Source organism: Triticum aestivum, chromosome 5D (assembly GCF_018294505.1).
Source record: "Triticum aestivum cultivar Chinese Spring chromosome 5D, IWGSC CS RefSeq v2.1, whole genome shotgun sequence".
Taxonomy (NCBI): Eukaryota; Viridiplantae; Streptophyta; class Magnoliopsida; order Poales; family Poaceae; genus Triticum; species Triticum aestivum.
The window spans coordinates 567,115,723-567,132,491 of record NC_057808.1 but is presented as its reverse complement, the minus strand read 5'-3'; the positions used below and the strand labels follow the sequence as shown (position 1 = coordinate 567,132,491).

The 16,769-nt window shown below is 44.6% G+C and overlaps 1 long non-coding RNA gene across 1 annotated transcript; it reads left to right on the top strand.

Moving 5' to 3' along the window:
* Positions 1 to 13,536: 13,536 nt before the first annotated feature.
* LOC123126296 (uncharacterized) lies at positions 13,537 to 15,023 on the top strand. Its single transcript, XR_006461631.1, has 2 exons — positions 13,537 to 13,668; positions 13,971 to 15,023. It is a non-coding gene; the product is annotated as an uncharacterized lncRNA (long non-coding RNA).
* Positions 15,024 to 16,769: the final 1,746 nt, after the last annotated feature.

Below are 16,769 nucleotides of genomic sequence, written 5' to 3'. Positions count from 1 at the left end.
TAATTAATGATATCCTATGATCCGGAAAGCATGATCACCAACAACACTTGACCCAAAGATTATGACACTATAACACCGAGTGGTCCTAGGGAGTATCTCTCTATGGTGAGAGGAGCAGATCCCAGTCTTGAACTATCGATATCGAGACATAAGTTTCTAGTCTACCCATAAGTCACTTTTATTCACATATAGTTACGAAGTGACGTTCGGTAACCCCAAAGCAACCAGTCAGTATGTTGGCCAATATTCTCATGGTCTAAGGAACTAAGTAACCATGAACATATAATATGAAAATACCAATAACATAACAATGACAACATCTCTCAATAATTCATAAGTTTGTTCTATCCAACTCCATTGTTCTGGTAACAATGTGTTTTCATTATGGATAGCATACTTGTCCCTATAAAAATGCTCATGATTTGGAAAACAAGATCATCATCAATACATGAGCTAGTCCTAGAGGCATGACTGTTGGGGAACGTAGCAGAAATTCAAAATTTTCTACGCATCACCAAGATCAATCTATGGAGTCATCTAGCAACGAGAGAGAGGAGTGCATCTACATACCCTTGTAGATCGCGAGCGGAAGCGTTCAAGAGAACGGGGTTGATGGAGTCGTACTCGTCGTGATCCAAATCACCGATGATCCTAGCGCCGAACGGACGGCACCTCCGCGTTTAACACACGTACGGAGCAGCGACGTCTCCTCCTTCTTGATCCAGCAAGGGGGGAGGAGAGGTTGATGGAGATCCAGCAGCACGACGGCGTGGTGGTGGAAGTAGCGGGATTCCAACAGGGCTTCGCCAAGCGCTGCGGGAGGAGAGGGAGGCGCCAGGGGCTAGGATTTTGCTGCCCTCCCTCCCCCCCACTATATATAGGGCCAAGGGAGAGGGGGGGGGGGGTGCAGCCTTGGCCCTTCCTCCAAGGAAGGGTGCGGCCAGGGAGGAGTCCTTCCCCCCCAAGGCACCTCGGAGGTGCCTTCCCCCTTTAGGACTCTCCCTTTATCTTATCTCTTGGCGCATGGGCCTCTTGGGGCTGGTTCCCTTGGCCCATATAGGCCAAGGTGCACCCCCTACAGCCCATGTGGCCCCCCGGGGCTGGTGGACCCCCTTGGTGGACCCCCGGACCCCTTTCGGCACTCCCGGTACAATACCGATAAAGTGCGAAACTTTTCCGGCGACCAAAATAAGACTTCCCATATATAAATCTTTACCTCCGGACCATTCCGGAACTCCTCGTGACATCCGGGATCTCATCCGGGACTCCGAACAACTTTCGGGTTACCGCATACTAATATCTCTACAACCCTAGCGTCACCGAACCTTAAGTGTGTAGACCCTACGGGTTCGGGAGACATGCAGACATGACCGAGACGACTCTCCGGCCAATAACCAACAGCGGGATCTGGATACCCATGTTGTCTCCCACATGCTCCTCGATGATCTCATCGGATGAACCACGATGTCGAGGATTCAATCAATCCCGTATTCAATTCCCTTTGTCTATCGGTATGTTACTTGCCCGAGATTCGATCGTCGGTATCCCGATACCTTGTTCAATCTCGTTACCGGCAAGTCTCTTTACTCGTTCCGTAACACATCATCCCGTGATCAACTCCTTGGTCACATTGTGCACATTATGATGATGTCCTACCGAGTGGGCCCAGAGATACCTCTCCGTTTACAAGGAGTGACAAATCCCAGTCTCGATTCATGCCAACCCAACAGACACTTTCGGAGATACCTGTAGTGCACCTTTATAGCCACCTAGTTACGTTGTGACGTTTGGTACACCCAAAGCATTCCTACGGTATCCGGGAGTTGCACAATCTCATGGTCTAAGGAACTGATACTTGACATTAGAAAAAGCTCTGAGCAAACGAACTACACGATCTTGTGCTAGGCTTAGGATTGGGTCTTGTCCATCACATCATTCTCCTAATGATGTGATCCCGTTATCAACGACATCCAATGTCCATGGTCAGGAAACCGTAACCATCTATTGATCAACGAGCTAGTCAACTAGAGGCTTACTAGGGACATGGTGTTGTCTATGTATCCACACATGTATCTGAGTTTCCTATCAATACAATTCTAGCATGGACAATAAACGATTATCATGAACAAGGAAATATAATAATAACCAATTTATTATTGCCTCTAGGGCATATTTCCAACAGTCTCCCACTTGCACTAGAGTCAATAATCTAGTTCACATCACCATGTGATTAACACTCACCGGTCACATCACCGTGTGACCAACATCCAAAGAGTTTACTAGAGTCAACAATCTAGTTCACATCTCTATGTGATTAACACTCAATGAGTTCTGATTTGATCATGTTATGCTTGTGAGAGAGGTTATTAGTCAACGGGTCTGAACCTTTCAGATCCGTGTGTGCTTTACGAGTATCTATGTCATCTTGTGGATGCTACCACGCGCTATTTGGAGCCATTTCAAATGATTGCTCTACTATACGAATCCGGTTTACTACTCAGAGTCATCCGGATTAGTGTCAAAGTTCGCATCGACGTAACCCTTTACGACGAACTCCTTTTCACCTCCATCATCGAGAAAATTCCTTAGTCCACTACACACTAAGGATAAATTCGACCGCTGTCATGTGATCCATTCCCGGATCACTATTGTACCCCTTGACCAACTCATGGCAAGGCACACTTCATGTGCGGTACACAACATAGCATACTGTAGAGCCTACATCTGAAGCATAGGGGACGACCTTCGTCCTTTCTCTCTTTTCTGTTGTGGTCAGGTCTTGAGTCTTACTCAATACTCACACCTTGTAACACAGCCAAGAACTCCTTCTTTGCTGATCTATTTTGAACTCTTTCAAAATCATGTCAAGGTGTGCGTTCTTTGAAAGTATCATCAGGCGTCTTGATCTATCTCTATAGATCTTGATGCCCTATATGTAAGCAGCTTTATCCAGGTCTTCCTTTGAAAAACTCCTTTCAAACAACCCTTTATGCTTTCCAAAAATTCTACATCATTTCGGATCAACAATATGTCATTCACATATACTTATCAGAAATGTTGTAGCGCTCCCACTCACTTTATCGTAAATACAAGTTTCTAACAAACTTTGTATAAACCCAAAAACTTTGATCACTCCATCAAAGCGTATATTCTGACTCCGAGATGCTTGCTCTAGTCCATGGAAGGATCGCTGGAGCTAGCATACCTTTTAGCATCCTTAGGATCGACAAAACCTTTCTGATTGTATCACATACAACCTTTCCTTACAAAAACTAGTAAGGAAACTTCTTTTGACATCCATCTACCATATTTCATAAATGCAGCTAATGCTAACATGATTCCGACGGACTTAAGCATCGCTACGGATGAGAAAATCTCATCGTAGTCAACTCCTTGAACTTGTGGAAATACTCTTTGCCACAAGTCGAGCTTCATAGACGGTAACATTACTGTCCACGTCGTCTTCTTCTTAAAGATCCATTTATCTCAATGGCTTGCCGATCATCGGGCAAGTTCACCAAAGTCCATGCTTTGTTCTGATACATGGATCCTATCTCAGATTTCATGGCTTCTAACCATTTGTCGGAATATGGGCCCACCATTGCTTCTCCACAGCTCATAGGTTCATCGTTGTCCAACAACATGATATCCCAGACAGGATCACGTACCACTCTGAAGTAGCACGCATCCTCGTCGTCCTACGAGGTTTGGTGGTGACTTGATCCGAAGTTTCATGATCACTATCATAAGCTTCCACTTCAATTGGTATAGGTGCCACAGGAACAACTTCCTGTGCCCTGCTACACACTAGTTGAAGTGACGGTTCAATAACCTGATCAAGTCTCCACCATCCTCCCACTCAATTCTTTTGAGAGAAACTTTTCCTCGAGAAAGGACTTGTTTCTAGAAGCAATTACTTTTGCTTCCAGATCTGAAATAGGAGGTATACCCAACTGTTTTGGGTATTCTTATGAAGATGTATTTATCCGCTTTGGGTTCGAGCTTATCAGCCTGAAACTTTTTCACATAAGCTTCGCAGCCCCAAACTTTTAAGAAACGACAACTTAGGTTTCTCTAAACGGTGTTGTCTCAACGGAATTGCGTGGTGCCCCTTTCAAAGTGAATGCGGTTATCTCTAATGCCTAACCCATAAACGATAGTGGTAATTCGATAAGAGACATCATGGTATGCACCATATCCAATAGGGTGCAGTTATGATGTTCGGACACACCATCACACTATGGTGTTCCAGGCGGTATTAATTGTGAAACACTTTCCACAAAGTCTTAATTGTGTGCCAAACTCGTAACTCAGATACTCATCTCTATGATCATATCACAGACATTTTATCCTCTTGTCACGACGATCTTCAACTTCACTCTAAAATTACTTGAACCTTTCAATAATTCTGACTTGTGTTTTATCAAGTAAATACACTCAGCATCTACTCAAATCATCTGTGAAGTAAGAACATAACGATATCCACTGCATGCCTCAGTACTCATTGGACTGCATACATCAAATGTATTACTTCCAACAAGTTGCTCTCTTGTTCCATCTGACTGAAAACGAGGCCTTTCAGTCATCTTGCCCATGTGGTATGATTTGCATGTCTCAAGTGATTCAAAATCAAGTGAGTCCAAACGATCCATCTGCATGGAGTTTCTTCATGCATACATACCAATAGACATGGTTCGCATGTCTCAATCTTTTCAAAAAACGAGTGAGTCCAAAGATCCATCTACATGGAGCTTCTTCATGCGTTTTATACCAATATGACTCAAGTGGCAGTGCCACAAGTATGTGGAACTATCATTACTATTTTATATCTTTTGGCACGAACATGTGTATCACTACAATCGAGATTCATTTTAGGTGCAAGACCATTGAAGGTATTATTCAAATAAACAGAGTAACCATTATTCTCCTTAAATGAATAACCGTATTGCGGTAAACATAATCCAATCATGCTCAACGCAAACACCAAATCTCGATAGTAGTGGGAGCATGCGATGCTTGATCACATCAACCTTGGAAACACTTCCAACACACATCGTCATCTCACCTTTAGCCAGTCTCCATTTATTCCGCAGCTTTTATTTCGAGTTACTAACACTTAGCAACCTAACCGGTATCCAATACCCTAGTGCTGCTAGGAGTACTAGTAAAGTACACATTCATATAATGTATATCCAATATACTTCTGTCGATCTTGCCTGCCTTCTCATCTACCAAGTATCTAGGTAGTCCTGCTTCAGTGACCGTTCCCCTCATTACAGAAGCACTTAGTCTCGGGTTTGGGTTCAACCTTGGGATTCTTCACTAGAGCAGCAAACGACTTGCTGTTTCATGAAGTATCCCTTTTGCCCTTGCCCTTCTTAAACTAGTGGTTTTACTAACCATCAACAATTGATGCTCCTTCTTGATTTATACCTTCGCGGTGTCAAACATTGCGAATAGCTCAAGGATCATCATAACTATCCCTGATATGTCATAGTTCATCACGAAGCTCTAATAGCTTGGTGGCAGTGACTATGGAGAACCATCACTATCTCATCTGGAAGATTAACTCCCACTCGATTCAAGCGATTGTGGCACTCAGACAACCTGAGCACACGCTCAACGATTGAGCTTTTCTCCCTTAGTCTTTAGGCTTAAGAAACTTGTCAGAGGTCTCATACCTCTTGACGTGGGCACTAGTCTGAAATCCCAATTTCAGTCTTCGGAACATCTCATATGTTCTGCGACGTTTCAAAAACGTCTTTGGTGCCACAATTCTAAACCGTTAGCATTACGCACTGAACTATCACGTAGTCATCAAAACGTGTATGTCAGATGTTTCGCAACATCTACAGACGACGCTGAGGTTCAGCACACCGAGCGGTGCATTAAGGACATAAGCCTTCTATGCAGCAATGAGGACAATCCTCAGTTTACGGACCCAGTCCGCATAATTGCTACTACCAACTTTCAACTAAATTTTTCTCTAGGAACATATCTTAAACAGTAGAACTAAAGTGCAAGCTATGACATAATTTGCAAAGACTTTATGACTATGTTCATGATAATTAAGTTCATCTGATTAATGAACTCCCACTCAGATAGACATCCCTCTAGTCATCTAAGTGATACATGATCCGAGTCAAACTAGGCCGTGTCCGATCATCACGTGAGACGGACTAGTCATCATCGGTGAACATCTCCATGTTGATCGTATCTACTATACGACTCATGTTCGACCTTTCGGTCTCTTGTGTTCCGAGGCCATGTCTGTACATGCTAGGCTCGTCAAGTCAACCTAAGTGTTTCACATGTGTTCCGAGGCCATGTCTGTACATGCTAGGCTCGTCAACACCCTTTGTATTCGAACGTTAGAATCTATCACACCCGATCATCACGTGGTGCTTCGAAACAACGAACCTTCGCAACGGTGCACAGTTAGGGGGAACACGTCTCTTGAAATTTTTAGTGAGGGATCATCTTATTTATGCTACCGTCGATCTAAGCAAATAAGATGCATAACATGATAAACATCACATGCAATCAAATAGTGACATGATATGGCCAATATCATTTTGCTCCTTTGATCTCCATCTTCGGGGCACCATGATCATCTTTGTCACCGGCATGACACCATGATCTCCATCATCATGATCTCCATCATTGTGTCTTCATGAAGTTGTCACGCCAACGATTACTTCTACTTCTATGGCTAACGCATTTAGCAATAAAGTAAAGTAATTTACATGGCGTTATTCAATGACACGCAGGTCATACAAAAATAAAGACAACTCCTATGGCTCCTGCCGGTTGTCATACTCATCGACATGCAAGTCGTGATCCCTATTACAAGAATATGATCAATCTCATACATCACATATATCATTCATCATATCTTCTGGCCATATCACATCACATAGCACATGCTGCAAAAACAAGTTAGACGTCCTCTAATTGTTGTTGCAAGTTTTTACGTGGCTTCTATAGGTTTCTAGCAAGAACGTTTCTTACCTACGTAAGACCACAACGTGATATGCCAATTTCTATTTACCCTTCATAAGGACCCTTTTCATCGAATCCGTTCCGACTAAAGTGGGAGAGACAGACACCCGCTAGCCACCTTATGCAACTAGTGCATGTTAGTCGGTGGAACCTGTCTCACGTAAGCGTACATGTAAGGTCGGTCCGGGCCGCTTCATCCCACAATGCCGCCGAAACAAGACTAGTAGCGGCAAGAAGAATTGACAAAATCGACACCCACAACTACTTTGTGTTCTACTCGTGCATAGAAACTACGCATAGACCTAGCTCATGATGCCACTATTGGGGAACGTAGCAGAAATTCAAAATTTTCTACGCATCACCAAGATCAATCTATGGAGTCATCTAGCAACGAGAGAGAGGAGTGCATCTACATACCCTTGTAGATCGCGAGCGGAAGCGTTCAAGAGAACGGGGTTGATGGAGTCGTACTCGTCGTGATCCAAATCACCGATGATCCTAGCGCCGAATGGACGGCACCTCCGCGTTCAACACACGTACGGAGCAGCGACGTCTCCTCCTTCTTGATCCAGCAAGGGGGGAGGAGAGGTTGATGGAGATCCAGCAGCACGACGGCGTGGTGGTGGAAGTAGCGGGATTCCAACAGGGCTTCGCCAAGCGCTGCGGGAGGAGAGGGAGGCGCCAGGGGCTAGGATTTTGCTGCCCTCCCTCCCCCCCACTATATATAGGGCCAAGGGAGAGGGGGGGCGCAGCCTTGGCCCTTCCTCCAAGGAAGGGTGCGGCCAGGGAGGAGTCCTTCCCCCCCAAGGCACCTCGGAGGTGCCTTCCCCCTTTAGGACTCTCCCTTTATCTTATCTCTTGGCGCATGGGCCTCTTGGGGCTGGTTCCCTTGGCCCATATAGGCCAAGGCGCACCCCCTACAGCCCATGTGGCCCCCCGGGGCTGGTGGACCCCCTTGGTGGACCCCCGGACCCCTTTCGGCACTCCCGGTACAATACCGATAAAGTGCGAAACTTTTCCGGCGACCAAAATAAGACTTCCCATATATAAATCTTTACCTCCGGACCATTCCGGAACTCCTCGTGACGTCCGGGATCTCATCCGGGACTCCGAACAACTTTCGGGTTACCGCATACTAATATCTCTACAACCCTAGCGTCACCGAACCTTAAGTGTGTAGACCCTACGGGTTCGGGAGACATGCAGACATGACCGAGACGACTCTCCGGCCAATAACCAACAGCGGGATCTGGATACCCATGTTGGCTCCCACATGCTCCTCGATGATCTCATCGGATGAACCACGATGTCGAGGATTCAATCAATCCCGTATTCAATTCCCTTTGTCTATCGGTATGTTACTTGCCCGAGATTCGATCGTCGGTATCCCGATACCTTGTTCAATCTCGTTACCGGCAAGTCTCTTTACTCGTTCCGTAACACATCATCCCGTGATCAACTCCTTGGTCACATTGTGCACATTATGATGATGTCCTACCGAGTGGGCCCAGAGATACCTCTCCGTTTACAAGGAGTGACAAATCCCAGTCTCGATTCGTGCCAACCCAACAGACACTTTCGGAGATACCTGTAGTGCACCTTTATAGCCACCTAGTTACGTTGTGACGTTTGGTACACCCAAAGCATTCCTACGGTATCCGGGAGTTGCACAATCTCATGGTCTAAGGAACTGATACTTGACATTAGAAAAAGCTCTGAGCAAACGAACTACACGATCTTGTGCTAGGCTTAGGATTGGGTCTTGTCCATCACATCATTCTCCTAATGATGTGATCCCGTTATCAACGACATCCAATGTCCATGGTCAGGAAACCGTAACCATCTATTGATCAACGAGCTAGTCAACTAGAGGCTTACTAGGGACATGGTGTTGTCTATGTATCCACACATGTATCTGAGTTTCCTATCAATACAATTCTAGCATGGACAATAAACGATTATCATGAACAAGGAAATATAATAATAACCAATTTATTATTGCCTCTAGGGCATATTTCCAACAAGGACTAGTGACCATCTTGGTCTTTATGTTTCCACGCAAGCAATTGGGTTTTTCTTTTGAATCTCATATTAAAGAACCAATGCAATTGTAGCATACAAATGTAAACTTAATTATGAACATGGAAATATAAAAACATTTTATTATTGCCTCTAGGGAATATTTCCAACAGTCTCCCACTTAAACTAGAGTCAATAATCTAGTTGCATAAGTTTTGTAACTAACACCAATGGCATTCCGGTGTTCCTCATGGTACAGACTTCGTCAATGTGTATCTTGCATAGATTTGCGTCTCCATGCTCCACAAAGTTCACAATTTATGTAGAATTATCTTTGTATATGTTTGAAGTCCTGGTAGAACCTTGGCTTCTTGGCCTGGGCTTTGGCGCCACTATTATCAATAGTGCTCCGTTGGCTCAAGCGCACTTGAAACCATACCAAGCTTAGTGATGAACTTTTTGGTCCAAACACCCTCCATTGCCACTTCTAAAGTGGCAATATACCCAACCTTTGTTGCAAAACCACCACAGTTTTCTGTTTGGAACAATTCCAACTTAATGTTCCACTGCTTTGTAAGTTCACAAAACATTGGTTGAAGTCAAAAGTTCTCTGGATCGATGGTGAAGATTGCTTTAATGTAACTATTTACAGTGATCATGCATCGATGTAACACTTTACAACGAAGCTTTCTATGAGAAATATGTCTTTAGAACTTTTTAAGTAATTAATGATATTTTCCGCTGCAGTCTATTTGATCAACACCTTGATCATTTTGGTATCTTATTCATAACACTTGGAGCACATGACCTATTTGGTTGTGTAAATACCATGGATTATATGTAATACCATACTAAAAAATATCTAGAATCCCACACATGTATTCTTGCTCATCAGTCCTCTTAGGACACTGAGTCTTGCTTAAAACCTTTCATGTGATCCGGGCAAGAAGACTTCTTGGCATATATTAAATATTTCAGTATCTTAACAATATTTTTATGAGACCTTGACAAGAACACTTCTTGGTGTTTTCATACTAAACCTTTTAGTATTCTTCCAATATGTATATTGGATCAACATTATTGGGCGCCTCAATCTATCATTATACACCATTGTACCCAATATGTATGGTCGTAGACCAAGTCCTTCACCGAAAAACTATTTTCAATGAAGTCCTAGTTCGTGTCGGGAAAATTACTTTATTTCCAATCAACACTATGTCATCCACATAAAGTATTAGAAATGTTATTGAGCTCCCACTTACTTTCATGTAAACACAAGCAACTTCACTATTCTTGATAAAATCAAACTTTTTAACTATTTCATCGAAACCAAGATTCCAACTCCTTTATGTTTGCTTCGGACTCTCCGAAATTTGCATTTACCTGAACTAATTTAAGTCTCGGTATGGCGAGACAATCTCGTCGTAGTCAAATCCTTAATATTGTCAAAAACACTTCGCAGCAAGTCGAGCTTTATGGATGTAAACAGTTTCATCCATGTATGTTTATAGCTCCATTTACGTTCGTAAGCTCTAGCACCATTCAGAGGGTCTAGCAAGTTCCAAACTTGATTTTCGTATATGAATATTATCTAAGATTACTTCATGTTAAGCCAATTTATGGAGTTAGGGCCCAGCATTGCCTCTTTGTATGTCATGGGGTTATTGTTGTCTTATAACAATATCTCGTTTGCACACCACAGTGGTTTGCACGAGTTTTGCCTATCCTGCGTGGTTCGGTTGCTCACTTCGACCAAATTGTCTGCATCACATGTAGGAAATTTTGTACCAGTTGCAGTGCAGAAACTCCAGAACTACTTCCGACGCTTCATTGCTTTGACGTGATAACGGAGATTCTCTAATCCCGTCGAGCAGTAGTATCCTCCCAGTCACTCGTTTGCTACAAACTTTTTCGCCATAACATACCATTCTTAGTGACAAACACTTTTGCCTCCGGCATAGTTATAAAAGAAATTCCCAACGCATTGTAATAATCAACATAGTATCACTAATCTGATTTGGGATTTGAGCTTGTAAACATTTTAAATATGCTTTATGTTTCCATATTTTTCAGAAAAGGAAAATTGGTATATCCTCACAAGCCATATCTTATACTTCCTCCGTTCCTAAACATTTGTCTTTCTAGAGATTTCAACAAGTACTACATACGGAGCAAAATGAGCGAATCTACACTCTAAAACATGTCTATATACATCTGTATGTGATAGTCCATTTGAAATATCTAAAAAGACAAATATTTAAGAACGGAGGGAGTATTTCATTGCAACAGATATGATAGCGCTCTTTTCAATGTAAAAGCTGCAGTTTTAAAACATAAACACAAAATGATAATGGAAAATAAGCTAATGACATCTATGATCTCACTGTATCTGACAAGGTTTGATTTTGATGGGGACTCATGGTGGACGTCTGGAGTGGATCGGATGACGTCAAGACATATACATATAACAAAAGAATCCTAAAATGTTGTGGCTACTTGAGAGTGCTTGAAAAACTAATTAATGGTTATTTGTGGCAGGCTGCATGCGCATGAAAAGTTAGCGGAAGCATTCCATGAAGGGTTAATGGGAATGCGTTTTTACACGGTGGGCCTATTTGATGATGACGAGTCTCTTAATTATATAAAGGATTCCAGACGATCATGTGTCCTTTTTTGGGCCATTTCTTACTCGTAGATTTCTGAGACAGAGCAAATAACTCGGGTTTTGCAACGACCACCAAGACAGTTTATTGTCCCATTGGAAAGGTGTTGGGCAAGAACATGCAAAGAGGGCGTCCAGTTGTTAGACAGAACCACCGGTGGCATGTCGATGCAGGAGAGGCAAGATATGGACTGGATCGTGCTCGAGCATCGTTAGGAAATGCCTCTTTCATCAGCTCGGGCATCACGGTCGGAGTGCATGCATCTTGCACGCACCTCTCTTTTTTGTGGACTAGACAAGACAAAGGAAAGCAAAGCGCTCCCTTTCACGATACGATCACTGGATCAACAATGATATACAACATACAATTTCAACAATTCAGTTCCGTATTCTGGTTAGAACAGTTGATAACAATTATTTATATCCACTTGATGCTACATTTTAAGTTAATAAAACCGACCTTTACAAAATAAATACATAGGCAATTTCCTCGTGCACGTACGCCATAGACGTCTTTGTATAGGTCGCCTTCCCGACAAATGACCGAGCCGCTGGCATTCAACCAGCTGGTTGCCCCAAAGTTGACTCCTCTCTTCTCAGAAGCCAGCGCACGTTCAGAACCGTTCGTAGCATGGGACGTGACGGCGATGAGACGTCTTGTTGTCACCATCGCATTACTTTTGTCTATTGTTACTAAGTAAGCATGCACGTGCAACGCACGTCTTAACTAAAATATATTTTACTATGAAACATAATAATTCTATAATAACGCAAACCTATTTTTTGAGAAGTTGAAATCCCATGCAAAGAGCATATAATTCCCAATTGTAAGTCATACAAATGACTGGAAATTCTTTGTTGCGATCCGGGCTACGCACCGCGTCCGGATCTCATCCTCGATCTGGAAGTAGCGCTCCGGTTTTAGCATAGCGTATGTGGTCTTCTACTGCCGGGCCATGTCGGACGGCGAGGGAAGAGGAAAGTGGAGACGGAGAGAAATGTGTCCGGGCTGACGGCGCGAGAGGGAGGAAGGGGTTGTGGCTAGGGTTAGGGATGCCCGCCGACTTAAATAGCCTGACTTTGGCCTCGGACAGCGAGCTGGAGCGGCGCCACGCGACGTTCACACCCCCACCGGAGGAGACGCCCTTCAGACTGTTGGGTTTCTGGGCGATTTCATGTGGGACCCGGCCGTCGGTACGACATTGCGTAAGCACCTGGTCGCGCCTCGTATCCGCCATATATTTAAGCTGGATATGAGGGTGCCGGTCAGTCAGGACGTTTGAGCTCCGTTTGAGGCGCCGTCTGGGTCGGCTATTTTTTACCTATCACTGCGGGGGTCCGCCCGGGCTCAGGTAATTCGACACTGATGTGCATAAGGAGACTCCATTAAGATTTAAGATTCCTACACAACTGAATTGAACACGGCCGATAAATAAACAAATACTCCCCTGATGAGTAGCACTACAACGGTGTCGGTGCGCTACACAGTCACTCACTCTCGGTTAAGCCCATCACCCCCGTGAGATACTCTGGCCGCCGTTCCCCATTCTTATGGTCGCCAACTCGCCCTCTCCCCACCTCGTCAGGCCGCCGACGCGAGGTTCGCACGGCCCTTCTCGTTGAATCCATTCGCCTCCGTGCTCGAGGAGGCGCCGTCTGAGCCGGACGCGGAGGCGCGGGATTCATCTCCAACGGGTCCGCGGCCGCGGCCATCCCGCGCCGGCGCTGCCCGAGCACAGAGCGGGCCCCGTCGGCTCACCAGATGGAGCGGTTCGGGCGCTTCGCTTTCGTCCGTGGCTGCCCCCATATGCGCGTCGTGCCGCGGAGGGGCAGGAGTCGAAGAAGTGGGCGCTGGTAGGGGAGGAGACAGAGAGCAGGCGAAACGGGGAAGTGGATGGGGCTGGCGGTGGGGATCACCGCGGGCGTCGCTCTCATCGTGGCCTTCGCCCGCCGCAGAACTCGCGCTGCAAGCACAGCCGCAGCTGGTAAGCGCATGCGTCCCCCTCCACAGCTAGATATGAGGGTGTACTTATAGTTGGTTACAGTGATCTGGTTCTACTAATTACAAATTTCAATTTTTTACTACTAAACATTATGTCGATCTGCAGTAGCTTAGCTTACTGAACATTCTGTCGATCTGCAGTAGCTTTGCTTTGTTGTTGCGGATACCACACATATTTTTTAGAAATAATGAGATGTCACCATCACAAGCAGCATATGGTTTTAAATGAGATCACTTACATATCATCAGTTTGTTGATTTATATTTACTTGCAATGCCTGTCTAGGGAGGTTCAAGCCAGCTGAGATTTCAGCCACGTTTTGGTGGATTTCTTGCAGCAACTTCAGAGAATCTTGTGTCTATACTGGATGTGGAAACACAGGCTTTTGTGAGGATATTTGAGGTTTGTATCAGATGGCTATAACATCTATTTTTGTACATCACAACTGGATGCAAATCTCTCGGTATCTATTTCTTTGTTTAACTGTTTAGTCAACCTTTTGGGATTTCCAATTAAACAATTGATATGCACATCTAGATGCAATTCTGAAAAGAACATGTGTCTGAAGTGATAGATCAATTGATATGTACAAAGTTCCTACTGAGATATGAAATATGCACATGAACAGAACTGGACAAGCACAAATTGCATACATCATTACTCAAATAATCTGGACAAGCACAAGTATTGAATCCTGTCCCATATCCAATGAAATGTTTTCATGGAGATAATCTTCTCCGATTCCTCTTTTATGTATACACTTTGTGCGTAGACATTGGATTACGGTTGTAGCGACAAAAATGTATAACAGTAGTGGAGATAGAATTAGTGCTACTTCTTTGGCTGAATCACAAAGGCAACACTCTTTTTTGTGATAAGTGGGAGTATACTTTCTTAGTTGCTGATCACTGAATGATTCTTATTTGACACAATATTGGGGTGAATACGTTTGTGGGTACAATAAATATTAGTATACTGTTCTGGGTACAAAACCAGGAACACAAATGAAGTGAATGTTTGAATATTAAAAACCATCGTTAAATACATTCAGCTCTGAATAGCAAAGCGAAGAAGGTCTGTAATAGGAAATGGGCCATATATCATGAAGTTGATCCTAATTACCTTGTGATACAGTCAGCTGTGTGTCTGCTTCGTTAGTTAGGCCATTGATCTTGGCAGCGGCAAATTTTTTTTCCCATCACATGGCTCACCAACTTGATCTTCTGCGGGAACCTTATGTAAGAACAGGCCTGGCAAAAGAAGTACGGTCTCGCTTTCCTTTGCCACTCAAGTGTACGACATCTGCCGTGCTTAGGCCCCTTCTTCCCTTCCCTAATCTCATGTCGTCTCTTATTAATCTCATCCCTATTTTGCGCATACCGCTCTCTATCCCTCTGCCTTTTTACTTCTTTAGGATCTGCAATCAATGACACAATTTAGCACTTGAGCAACAAAACTGAAATCGAGTGCTTGGGTACTGATCATCACCCAAGGATTGGGTGTTGCTTATATCCTGGAATGGGTGTGTGTCCCGTTGGGAGTGGCCGGGCCATACGAAGTCCTTTAACCCTGTGAATGTCAAGAATGTTATCATAGAACTGTATCTGAAGGAATAGTATTACCAGAATACAGACAGAGTAGAGTTTTATGTTCAACCAATTGAATTCATTTTGCATCAAAGCTCTGTTTACCATGAAAGCTCTGTTGTGGTGACTGTGCAACCAATTGAATTCACTTTGAATTAATATACTTGGAATAATGCAACAGGATGTGGTAGTTGGTAAAATTCATCGAGGTCTCTTTCTGAGTGTGACTTTATTTGTGTTCATATTACTTGTAACCGAGCATTGGATGATCCATATACAGCTTGGTGAGGTTTTTAGGTGAGGTCAGTACAATGCTCATCTGCCAAGGCTTCAGGGCGCGACTTCAGGTTTAGGTCAGGTACGCACAATAGGGACCATGTTAGCATATGCTCATGCCATAAGAGTCACCCTGTTACACTTCATACATTTTCGATGTGAATTCTTGAATGCCAACATGTTTTTGTTATTATAATACGCAGAAAGGCAACAGGATCAATCAAAGCAATCGATGGATCACATTGTGAACAAGCTGGCAAATGAGCATGCATATGCAGAGCAGTTCGTCGGCGCTTACGTTGTCGTGTGAGCAGTGTGGTGATGCCGCAAGATAGTCTTAGCGACGGCAGCGGCGTGTAAAGGCCTTATGAGCTTCAGATCAGTTTTATATTGCGCGCAAGAGAAGCGGCTGCACCTGTTTTGGCGAAGAGCTCGTCGTCCTGGCCGTCGTCAGGTGACTCCAACGCTTGCACCTGTGCTGGCGAAGAGCTCCTGATCGCGGCCATGGACGGGCGCCACGGCGGCTGCACCTTTGTTGGCGAAGAGCTTGTCGTCGCGGCCGTGGACGGGTGCCTCGGCGCTGCACCTATGTTGGCGAAGAGCTCGTCGTCGCGGCCGTGGACGGGTGCCTCGGCGGCTGCACCTGTGTTGGCGAAGAGCTCGTCGCTGCGGCCGTGGACGGGTGCCTCGGCGGCTGCACCTGTGTTGGCGAAGAGCTCGTCGTCGCGGCTGTCGTCGGGTGCCTCGGCGTCTGCGCAGGGCAACATGGCGCACGTCAAGCTGGACGCCTGGAGGGCAACGCTGAACGGCGGCGGGGGAAAATTGATTCGATTCCCAGTAATTCAGGGCCTTTCTTTCCTTATGGTTGAGCGATTCCATGCGAATTGGACGGACGTGTTGTTTCCTTGTGCGTGGGATCCGTACTATTATGTGTAGCCTAGGCCTGCCAACAACAGAGTTTTCCTCCGCCGGAAAAAAAGGCTAAACGTACTTCGGACGTGGGTTGGTGTACTCTTAACGGTTAGATCAAATTAGGTCATCTAATCGGGAGGCTATAATTTCTCCGGGTTATTTTGTGTAGCCTAGGCTGGGTGCACGTAGCGATGATATGTTTGCTTGTTTAATAGTAGTAGAGATAAGTGTTAACCGTGTGGCACGATAGAATAATTAACGTGACCCAACCAAGATCTTTTGAGAGAGCAGATCTTACAGGGAGCAAATC